At 31.4% G+C, this 9002-nt stretch overlaps 1 long non-coding RNA gene across 2 annotated transcripts; it reads left to right on the top strand.

Annotated features, from left to right (window-relative positions):
• Nucleotides 1-6159: 6159 nt before the first annotated feature.
• Nucleotides 6160-8781, top strand: LOC145116938 (uncharacterized). 2 transcript variants are annotated; one of them, XR_013712396.1, is made up of 4 exons: nucleotides 6160-6513; nucleotides 7665-7775; nucleotides 8102-8191; nucleotides 8593-8781. It is a non-coding gene; the product is annotated as an uncharacterized LOC145116938 (long non-coding RNA). The 2 variants fall into 2 exon arrangements; XR_013712395.1 differs by having other exon boundaries at nucleotides 7078-7775.
• Nucleotides 8782-9002: the final 221 nt, after the last annotated feature.

Below are 9002 nucleotides of genomic sequence, written 5' to 3'. Positions count from 1 at the left end.
AATTAATTCTAAATTAATTCTTGATCAAACTAATTAAATAATATTATTAATATATTAGAACTTATAATATATTAATAAACCATAAGTGTTATTTCTCTCATTTTAGTTTATCCAATTGCATGGTGCCATGCAACCCAAATGGACCATGCCGGGTCGGGTGAAGTACATACCAAAAATAGTTATGGACTTAGACACCTTATCCAATAATTATGAACCTATTAATAAGATTTATCAGTGATTCCAAGTCATTATATTGATTGATCTACTTACAGGGATGATGTCGATGTTGGATTTAGTTAGGTATTTAAAGTAGGATTTCCAAACAGTATACTCTAAATACCAAACAAACCCTACCTCAAATATGATCCTATATGGTTGTTCCTTACTTGATAGATCTTGACGTAGACATTGAGATTAATGAGGAATCTAGACTATTATTAGTCACCAGGAATATTAGACTAAGACTTGGTATAAATAATACCTAGGTCGCGTCAAAGGAAAAGTTAAAGGTGTTAGGCGAAGCTCTGCCGAAATCACCAGTCATTCAAGTAAGTCAAGCGAGTGCATAATTACTTTCAGCTTACGCATAGATATCAAATATTTAATTTTCTTAGATGTCATATGTGTTTATTATCTGCGTTCCTGATAATTGTGTTAAATGAGATAATGATTTTTACTCGCAATAATTTATATATGTATTTTATTATACTTATAATGTATCGGGTAAAAAGGGGTAGAGAGAGAGAAAAAAAAAGAGATAGAATAATGGTTAGAACCATACCAGATAAAATAATGGTGAGAGACCATGCCAAAGATAGAATAGTGGTGAGAGACCATACTAGAGATAATGGTGAGAGACCTTGCCCAAGTAAGAACAGTCATCAAGTAGAGTATTGATGACATCCACCGACTCTTCTAGACAGTCTAGTGGAACACTAGCAGACTCACAATTTGTAAATGTTAATAAATCATACTATCCGTGAGTATGGATTGTGTGTTCATTCGAGTACTCTATCCCCCTCGTGGTTGCCTTACTGACATGTATTGCTAAGGAGTCCCTGAAGCAATGTTGTCTACTCGTTGTTAAAGAAATCCTCTAGGATAGGTTCCTTGAGATTATCATTTTAGGATTGAAGAGTGAGAATAATAGGCATAGGTAATCGGGATTAACATGTTTGGTGTTTTATATATACTTAAAACAATATAATATTAATATTTCGGTTGAAAACCCTATGCATGGTGCCATGCAACCCAAATGGACCATGCCGGGTCGGGTCAAGTACATACCAGAAATAGTTATGGACTTAGACACCTTATCCAACAATTATGAACCTATTAATAAGATTTATCAGTGATTCCAAGTCATTATATTGATTGATCTACTTACAGGGATGATGTCGATGTTGGATTTAGTGAGGTATTTAAAGTAGGATTTCCAAACAGTATACTCTAAATACCAAACAAACCCTACCTCAAATATGATCCTATATGGTTGTTCCTTACTTGATAGATCTTGACGTAGACATTGAGATTAATGAGGAATCTAGACTATTATTAGTCACCAGGAATATTAGACTAAGACTTGGTATAAATAATACCTAGGTCGCATCAAAGGAAAAGTTAAAGGTGTTAGGCGAAGCTCTGCCGAAATCACCAGTCATTCAAGTAAGTCAAGCGAGTGCATAATTACTTTCAGCTTACGCATAGATATCAAATATTTAATTTTCTTAGATGTCATATGTGTTTATTATCTGCGTTCCTGATAATTGTGTTAAATGAGATAATGATTTTTACTCGCAATAATTTATATATGTATTTTATTATACTTATAATGTATCGGGTAAAAAGGGGTAGAGAGAGAGAGAAAAAAAAGAGATAGAATAATGGTTAGAAACCATACCAGATAAAATAATGGTGAGAGACCATGCCAAAGATAGAATAGTGGTGAGAGACCATACTAGAGATAATGGTGAGAGACCTTGCCCAAGTAAGAACAGTCATCAAGTAGAGTATTGATGACATCCACCGACTCTTCTAGACAGTCTAGTGGAACACTAGCAGACTCACAATTTGTAAATGTTAATAAATCATACTATCCGTGAGTATGGATTGTGTGTTCATTCGAGTACTCTATCCCCCTCGTGGTTGCCTTACTGACATGTATTGCTAAGGAGTCCCTGAAGCAATGTTGTCTACTCGTTGTTAAAGAAATCCTCTAGGATAGGTTCCTTGAGATTATCATTTTAGGATTGAAGAGTGAGAATAATAGGCATAGGTAATCGGGATTAACATGTTTGGTGTTTTATATATACTTAAAACAATATAATATTAATATTTTGGTTGAAAACCCTATGTGTTCACCAGGTTCCCAAGCCTGATCCACTCAATTTCTTTGTATAATAGGTAGCTATACGAAGGTACTGATAGATAATGTAATTATATGCTAAGAGATTTAAGGAGTTTGTAGGTCGCTGGAATATTAATTTAAGGGCTATTTATGCTTATGTTTATGTATCCGTTATGACATCCCAATTTTTAATAATCAATAAAAAACATTTTTTTTAGAAATACTTTTACCAGATCCAGTCATCACTTATAAACAAACTTATAATTACAAAATCATAGATAATGTAATTATATGCTAAGAGATTGAAGGAGTTTGTAGGTCGTTGGAATATTAATTTAAGGGCTATTTATGCTTATGTTTATGTATCCGTTATGACATCCCAATTTTTAATAATCAATAAAAAACATTTTTTTTCAGAAATACTTTTACCAGATCCAGTCATCACTTATAAACAAACTTTGTTTTTAAAATAAGCATAAACAAAACGGACATTTCTGGCCGAAAAAATTGAGGATGTCACATCTTAGGGTAATGGTATGAGGTCTAACAAGATCATGGCAACTTAAACACATAAAGAATAAAATGTATACATGCATCATATTACATTATATGATCGTAGAAAATGAAAGAAATGAAATTAGTAAGTGGGCAGATGATGTTAATCCTCATATACGTGTGAATCAAGGACCCGTCGAAGAAGTTCATTTAGATATTCATAGAAATTTTGAACTAGTGATAATGTAGTAAATCATGCTCTTCGACGTGATTTAATAGAGCATATTTGGGAATGTTTTATATATATATATATATATATATATATATATATATATATATATATATATATATATATATATATATATGTTGAAACGACAATGTAATCTACTCCTAACTATAACCATCTATGTCTTAGGTGAGACTTTAACCGATGATCTTAAATGAGTGAGTCACTCCCTACCACTAGGTCACTATATTGTATTATAATAAATAATATGTTTTCATTTTAAAATATTATATATATATATATATATATATATATATATATATATATATATATATATATATATATATATATATATAGTTTATAATAACAAATATAAATTAACTTAATAAATTAAATTATTGAGTATAAAATAAAATAAATTATAATTATAGTATATATCAAAAAATACTATTATAGTTCGTTTATGAGAAAAAAAATCAAATGTTAACTTTCTATACAATTGGGTTATATTAAATTGGGTAAAAAAATGCAAAATCATATACCACCGTTGATTTAAAAAACTCTAGTGTTGAATGGGGTTTAAACTCTTTGTTCATTGAACTTAACATGCAATGTTGAGTTTATTAGATTGAACGTCACATCATATTTTTTGCTTATTGAATTCCCTATTGACATCCTATTGGAGATGAAGCAATTTAAAGTTAAAAGCCTAAGAAATATCAAGTATTTAAAGTTAAAAGCCTAAGAAATATCAAGTATAGCTTTGAAAATAAAGTTGCAATAGACCAACTCGTATAAATATTATTTGTGGTTTTTTTAGTTTTTAACTTCTACAATTATATAATAATATTAAACTTTGTTCCCTTAGGAACAGTGTTTTTGTTTCATTGGTTGATTTTTTTCTTTTTTTTTATTAGTTTTTTGGAAAGGGGTTTTGTGTCGGTCATTGCTTTTTTCTTCAATTTGCATCTGATAAACCCTTATTGGTTCCACCGTTTATGTTGTACACATGCTTGCCTCCTCTCATCCGATGTCGACGTGTTACTTAGAGGATCATCTTATCTTCTGTTGTCTCTCACTCTCGATCTTCATCACCGTTCTCTCTCAGCTTCCCTTTCCTCTGATTTTTTTATTTTTCTAGGTAATTCCTTTTCTTTTCTTTTGTTTCTTTTTTTAAATCTTGCTTGCCCTGCTTCATCTTCCTTTGTGTCTGCTGATGGATTCCTCTGTACTTCCCGTCCACTGCTCCACCGCCCATGCTCCCGTCACCATGAATCGCTAACGTTAGTCCACTACAAGAAAAATCATGAATAACTACGGAAAAATGCTACGGAATCAAATTTCGTAGCCATTTTGCTACGGAATATGCTACGGAACGACTTTCCGTAGATTTTTTGTTACAAAATTTTCTACAAAATAAACTTTCGTAGCAAACTTATAATTAATTACGGAAATTTGTTATGGAATCGTAATCTGTAGATAATTTGCTACCGAATTTGCTACAAAATTAAAATACATAACTATTTTGCTATGGAAATTACTACAAATCTAAATTTCGTAGCTATTTTGCTACATAATGATATTCCGTAGCCATTTTGTAACGAAATTTAGTTACGGAAATAAATTTCATAGTTATATTGCTACGGATTGAAATTCCGTAGCTATTATGCTATGGAATTTTGCTACAAAATTGATTTACATAGCTATTTTGCTACGGCGGAAAAATCCATAGCTCTTTTGTTACAAAAATTTCTACGGAACTAAGTTATGTAAGTATTTTGCTACGGAATGAAACTTAATAGATATTTTACCCTTAATGTTTTTCTTAAGTTTTTTTAATTTTTATAAACGACATATAAGGTAGGATCAAATATAATAAATTTGGGTGCAATAATTAACAATAATAGGTGACAGGAACATCTATATGTGCATCGAATTAGTATATCTTATCTTAATAGTATACGAAATTAACAAGGTCCAAAGCTAAATGTTTCAAGCATAATCCTCACTTCAAAAATAAGGGCAAATTGGTAAAATCACAATCCTCAGCTCAAAAATAAAGGCGAATTGGTAAAATCAGATGACCTCGTTTTGCACATTGTTGCCAAGCTATTCAAGCTAATTGGTATTCCGATCAAACCTCTAACCTGCTGACCGATCATCTCTCTCCCTCTCTCAACCTACCGCCGTTGCTCAGCCTCCCCATCATGTCAGTCATTGTTCATCCTCACAAGGACCTTAGCAACAGTATCTTTTTGGATTTAAGGTTTTTGCCACAAATATTTGGTGAATTTGACACTTTTCGTCCCTAAAGTCAAAACTTTTACATTTTTGCGTTTTGATAAAGTTTTGTGCCTTTAGGTTTTTGCCACAAATCTTTAGTGACTTTGACACTTTTAGTCCTTGCAGTAAAAACTTCTACATTTTGGTGTTTTTTCCACAAATCTTTAATGAAGTTGACACTTTTTGTCCTTCTACTCAAAACTTTTACATTTTGGTAGAATAAACACAAAAAACTACCTTTTGAATTTTGCCACCATATTTTTCCAACTTTGGCAACGTTAACATTATTACCACAACATTTTTCAATTTTCTCCACCAGTGTCCCTTCTTTTTTTTTTGTACACTTTTGACGTCTAATTTTTGGAGTTGTTGACTTTCTCCCCTAGTTGTGGTGATTTACTATTTCAACACATATCTTTTAAAGTTTGCCGATTTTTCCCATATTACCCCAAAAGCGGCGTAGCCGCGAGCTCTTTACTAGTTTTTATAAACGACATATAAGGTAGGATCAAATATAATAAATTTGGGTGCAATAATTAACAATAATCGGTGACAGGAACATCTATATGTGCATCGAATTAGTATATCTTATCTTAATAGTATACGAAATTAACAAGGTCCAAAGCTAAATGTTTCAAGCATAATCCTCACTTCAAAAATAAGGGCAAATTGGTAAAATCACAATCCTCAGCTAAAAAATAAAGGCGAATTGGTAAAATCAGATGACCTCGTTTTGCACATTGTTACCAAGCTATTCAAGCTAATTGGTATCCCGATCAAACCTCTAACCTGCCGACCGATCATCTCTCTCCCTCTCTCAACCTACTGCCGTTGCTCAGCCTCCCCATCATGTCGGTCATTGTTCATCCTCTATTTATATAACAGTCTGATTTCAAGAGATTTTTTAATCACTTGACCTAATTCTTTATTCCTCAGTTTTTCCCCAATCTACACTTACACCATTATCAATCGAACTTCATGAAGCTCATTATCGATCGGACATCACAAAGCTCCTCTCACTCTTGTTTGCTTTGTCGTTTGCCTCCTGCTCCGTTAATCGGTAGATTGTTCTCGATTGATGATCCTCGTCGCCTTCGTGTCACTGTGCATCGTCCTACTCCTCTTCGCCACTTTTTTTCTCGATCGTCTCCGTCCTTACGAGGTAACATTCTTCTCTGTTATGTTTTCTTCTTAAAACCTGCAGCACTCGCCACTAAATCATCTATGTCGCCTAAAAACATCAGCGACTATTTCCACCTAATGTTATGTTAACTCTACCAATCCATACACGCAGCTTGATTCAAGTTTTTATTGGTGAATTTGATTGATCGGTTTTATTGCATTTGATGTGAATTGTGGATTTTTACTAGACAAATAATGAAGTGTTGATGTGACTTTATTGCCTGAGCATCATATATATCGCACATTGTTTGGATGTATTGTTATTGAATTAACATGGATTTTCTAGGATAAAACTCATAATCTGTCTTGATAAAGGATAATAATAAGATGCTTCTACTGCCTGATCATCATAGATTTATTAAGCTTAGAAGAACCACAAAAATCAATAATTATCCTAAAAAGACACAAAACTGCAAATTACTCCAATGAAAGCTATGGCTCAGTCATTACTTGTTTCAATTGCATCACTTGTGTGTATCTATAGATTTCAGTATCCCATGAACCAATCTATGGATTGAATTATTAAAATTATTCTTTATTGCAGGTGGTTTGTATAGCATTTTGGTAACAAAAAGTCTTTATGATGTTCCCAAATCAGAAAAAGTAACTGATGTTATTATCCCCTTGTCTTGTAATTTCTTATCTGTTTTGAGTCATGACTCATGTCAACATTTTTATTGAATTTGGGCTATATAAATAGTTTACTCATGATTTTGATAATATTTTCAGGTGGAATCGTATAATACAGAAAGATCACTAAGGAAAATCAAACGACATAATCTTTCTCTCACTATAAGTATATAAGAACCTGATCAATAATGTGTGAATATTAAATGGAAAGATCAAACATTTTAATCAATGGGCACTAGTTTAAGGCCATGTTTCTGCAAGGGTAAAATTGTCATTTACTCGTGTCTAGAGAGTTTGTTCAAGTCACAAAAGAAACTCTTTTTCCACATTGATGATCTATTCATAACGTTATCCATTCCATTTTTTTAAGGAACTTTACATTGAAAAATTTACCAAATTGTTAATTTTATTATCAAGGTATTTGTATATGAAAATAGGATGCTATAACGAACAAATAAATGAAAGTACTTTGCTATTTATTACATATTTTCTTATGTCTAGACAGGTCATGAAGAACAAATAACACAAGTGAAGTTTAAAAAGAAACTGAATTTAGTCCTATGAACACATTTTGTACGGATGTCAAAGCGGATCAAGTAAAGATTATTGCAGGTTAGATGATTACCAGTTGTTATATGATTATTTTTAGACTTCATTTTATGGTGTAAAGTGTTGTAATGTAATTTACAAGCCTTTAATTGTCATGAAAAATTCAGTTAATACAATTTACAAGTACTTGAGGATACAACTTGTACCCTTACATTGATAAATTCAAAATAGATAACGAATGGAGTATTTTTTTAACAATGCCCAAGATTCAAGAAAAAAGATTGATATTTCTGGTTGCATATATCTTTTTAATTATTTATTTGCAGGTTTATTATTTATTTATTTATCTGCAAGTTGACCTTTTTGGTCTTTGTTTTTCTTTGTTCTAGGTTCTGCTCCACTCTATCCACTCCACTTCTTGAGATAAAGTTTCTTAGCTCAGGTTCCACTCCACTCCACTCCATTCCACTCCACTCCAGGTGGTAACAAAACCATCATGTTTAAGCTTTGTGCTTTATCTTTTATACTTGCTATGACATTGTACTTTAAAAATAGTTCCATTTTTAGTTTTAAAGGGGCTAATCCTAAAAATAAGTTGTTATTTTTTTTTCATTTTTAAAGGGCTAAGCCTAAATGCAAAAAATAGCAATCTACTTTCATTAAAATATTTGCATTATACTTTTAGCTTTTGTATTTAGATCACATTGCTACAATTAGCTAAATTTTCATTGGAAAAAGTAGGATGCTCAAATAAATAAGCAACCAAAAGTACATTGGTATTTTAATGTAAAAAAGTAGTATGCTTAAATTTTCAGTAAGATATTTATGTAATATTTGTGAACCAACAGATTTATAACTTCCTAAGTTTTTAAAATTTTAGGAATGATGTCACAATTCTTATTAAGAGAAGCATGTGGTGATAAATCAAAGGAAAACAAAGATGCTCCAACATTGAAACGAAAGCAACATACAAATATACGTTTCACAAGCAATGAATGTGTTTAACACTTCGAGTGAATAGGTCAAAACTTTTATTAACCAATGATAGAATATTATGTATCGAATAACGCTTTATATTTAATTTGTAGCAGCTTTTAATTTTGAAATATGTATCTTTTGATATATTGGATATTTCTTTTAGTTTCTATAGATATATTTTGGTACTTTTGGTTTTATATTAATTAAATTTTTATAAATTGATGTAAGTAATTGAATTGAATAACTGGATTTTATCGAATAATTGTACGGAATATATGCTACGGAATTTGCTATGAAAAATCGTTATGGAAT

This window comes from Lactuca virosa, chromosome 5 (genome assembly GCF_052849685.1).
Source record: "Lactuca virosa cultivar CGN04683 chromosome 5, Lactuca_virosa_CGN04683_v6, whole genome shotgun sequence".
NCBI classification, from domain to species: Eukaryota; Viridiplantae; Streptophyta; class Magnoliopsida; order Asterales; family Asteraceae; genus Lactuca; species Lactuca virosa.
This window is presented reverse-complemented; position numbering and strand designations above follow the sequence as displayed.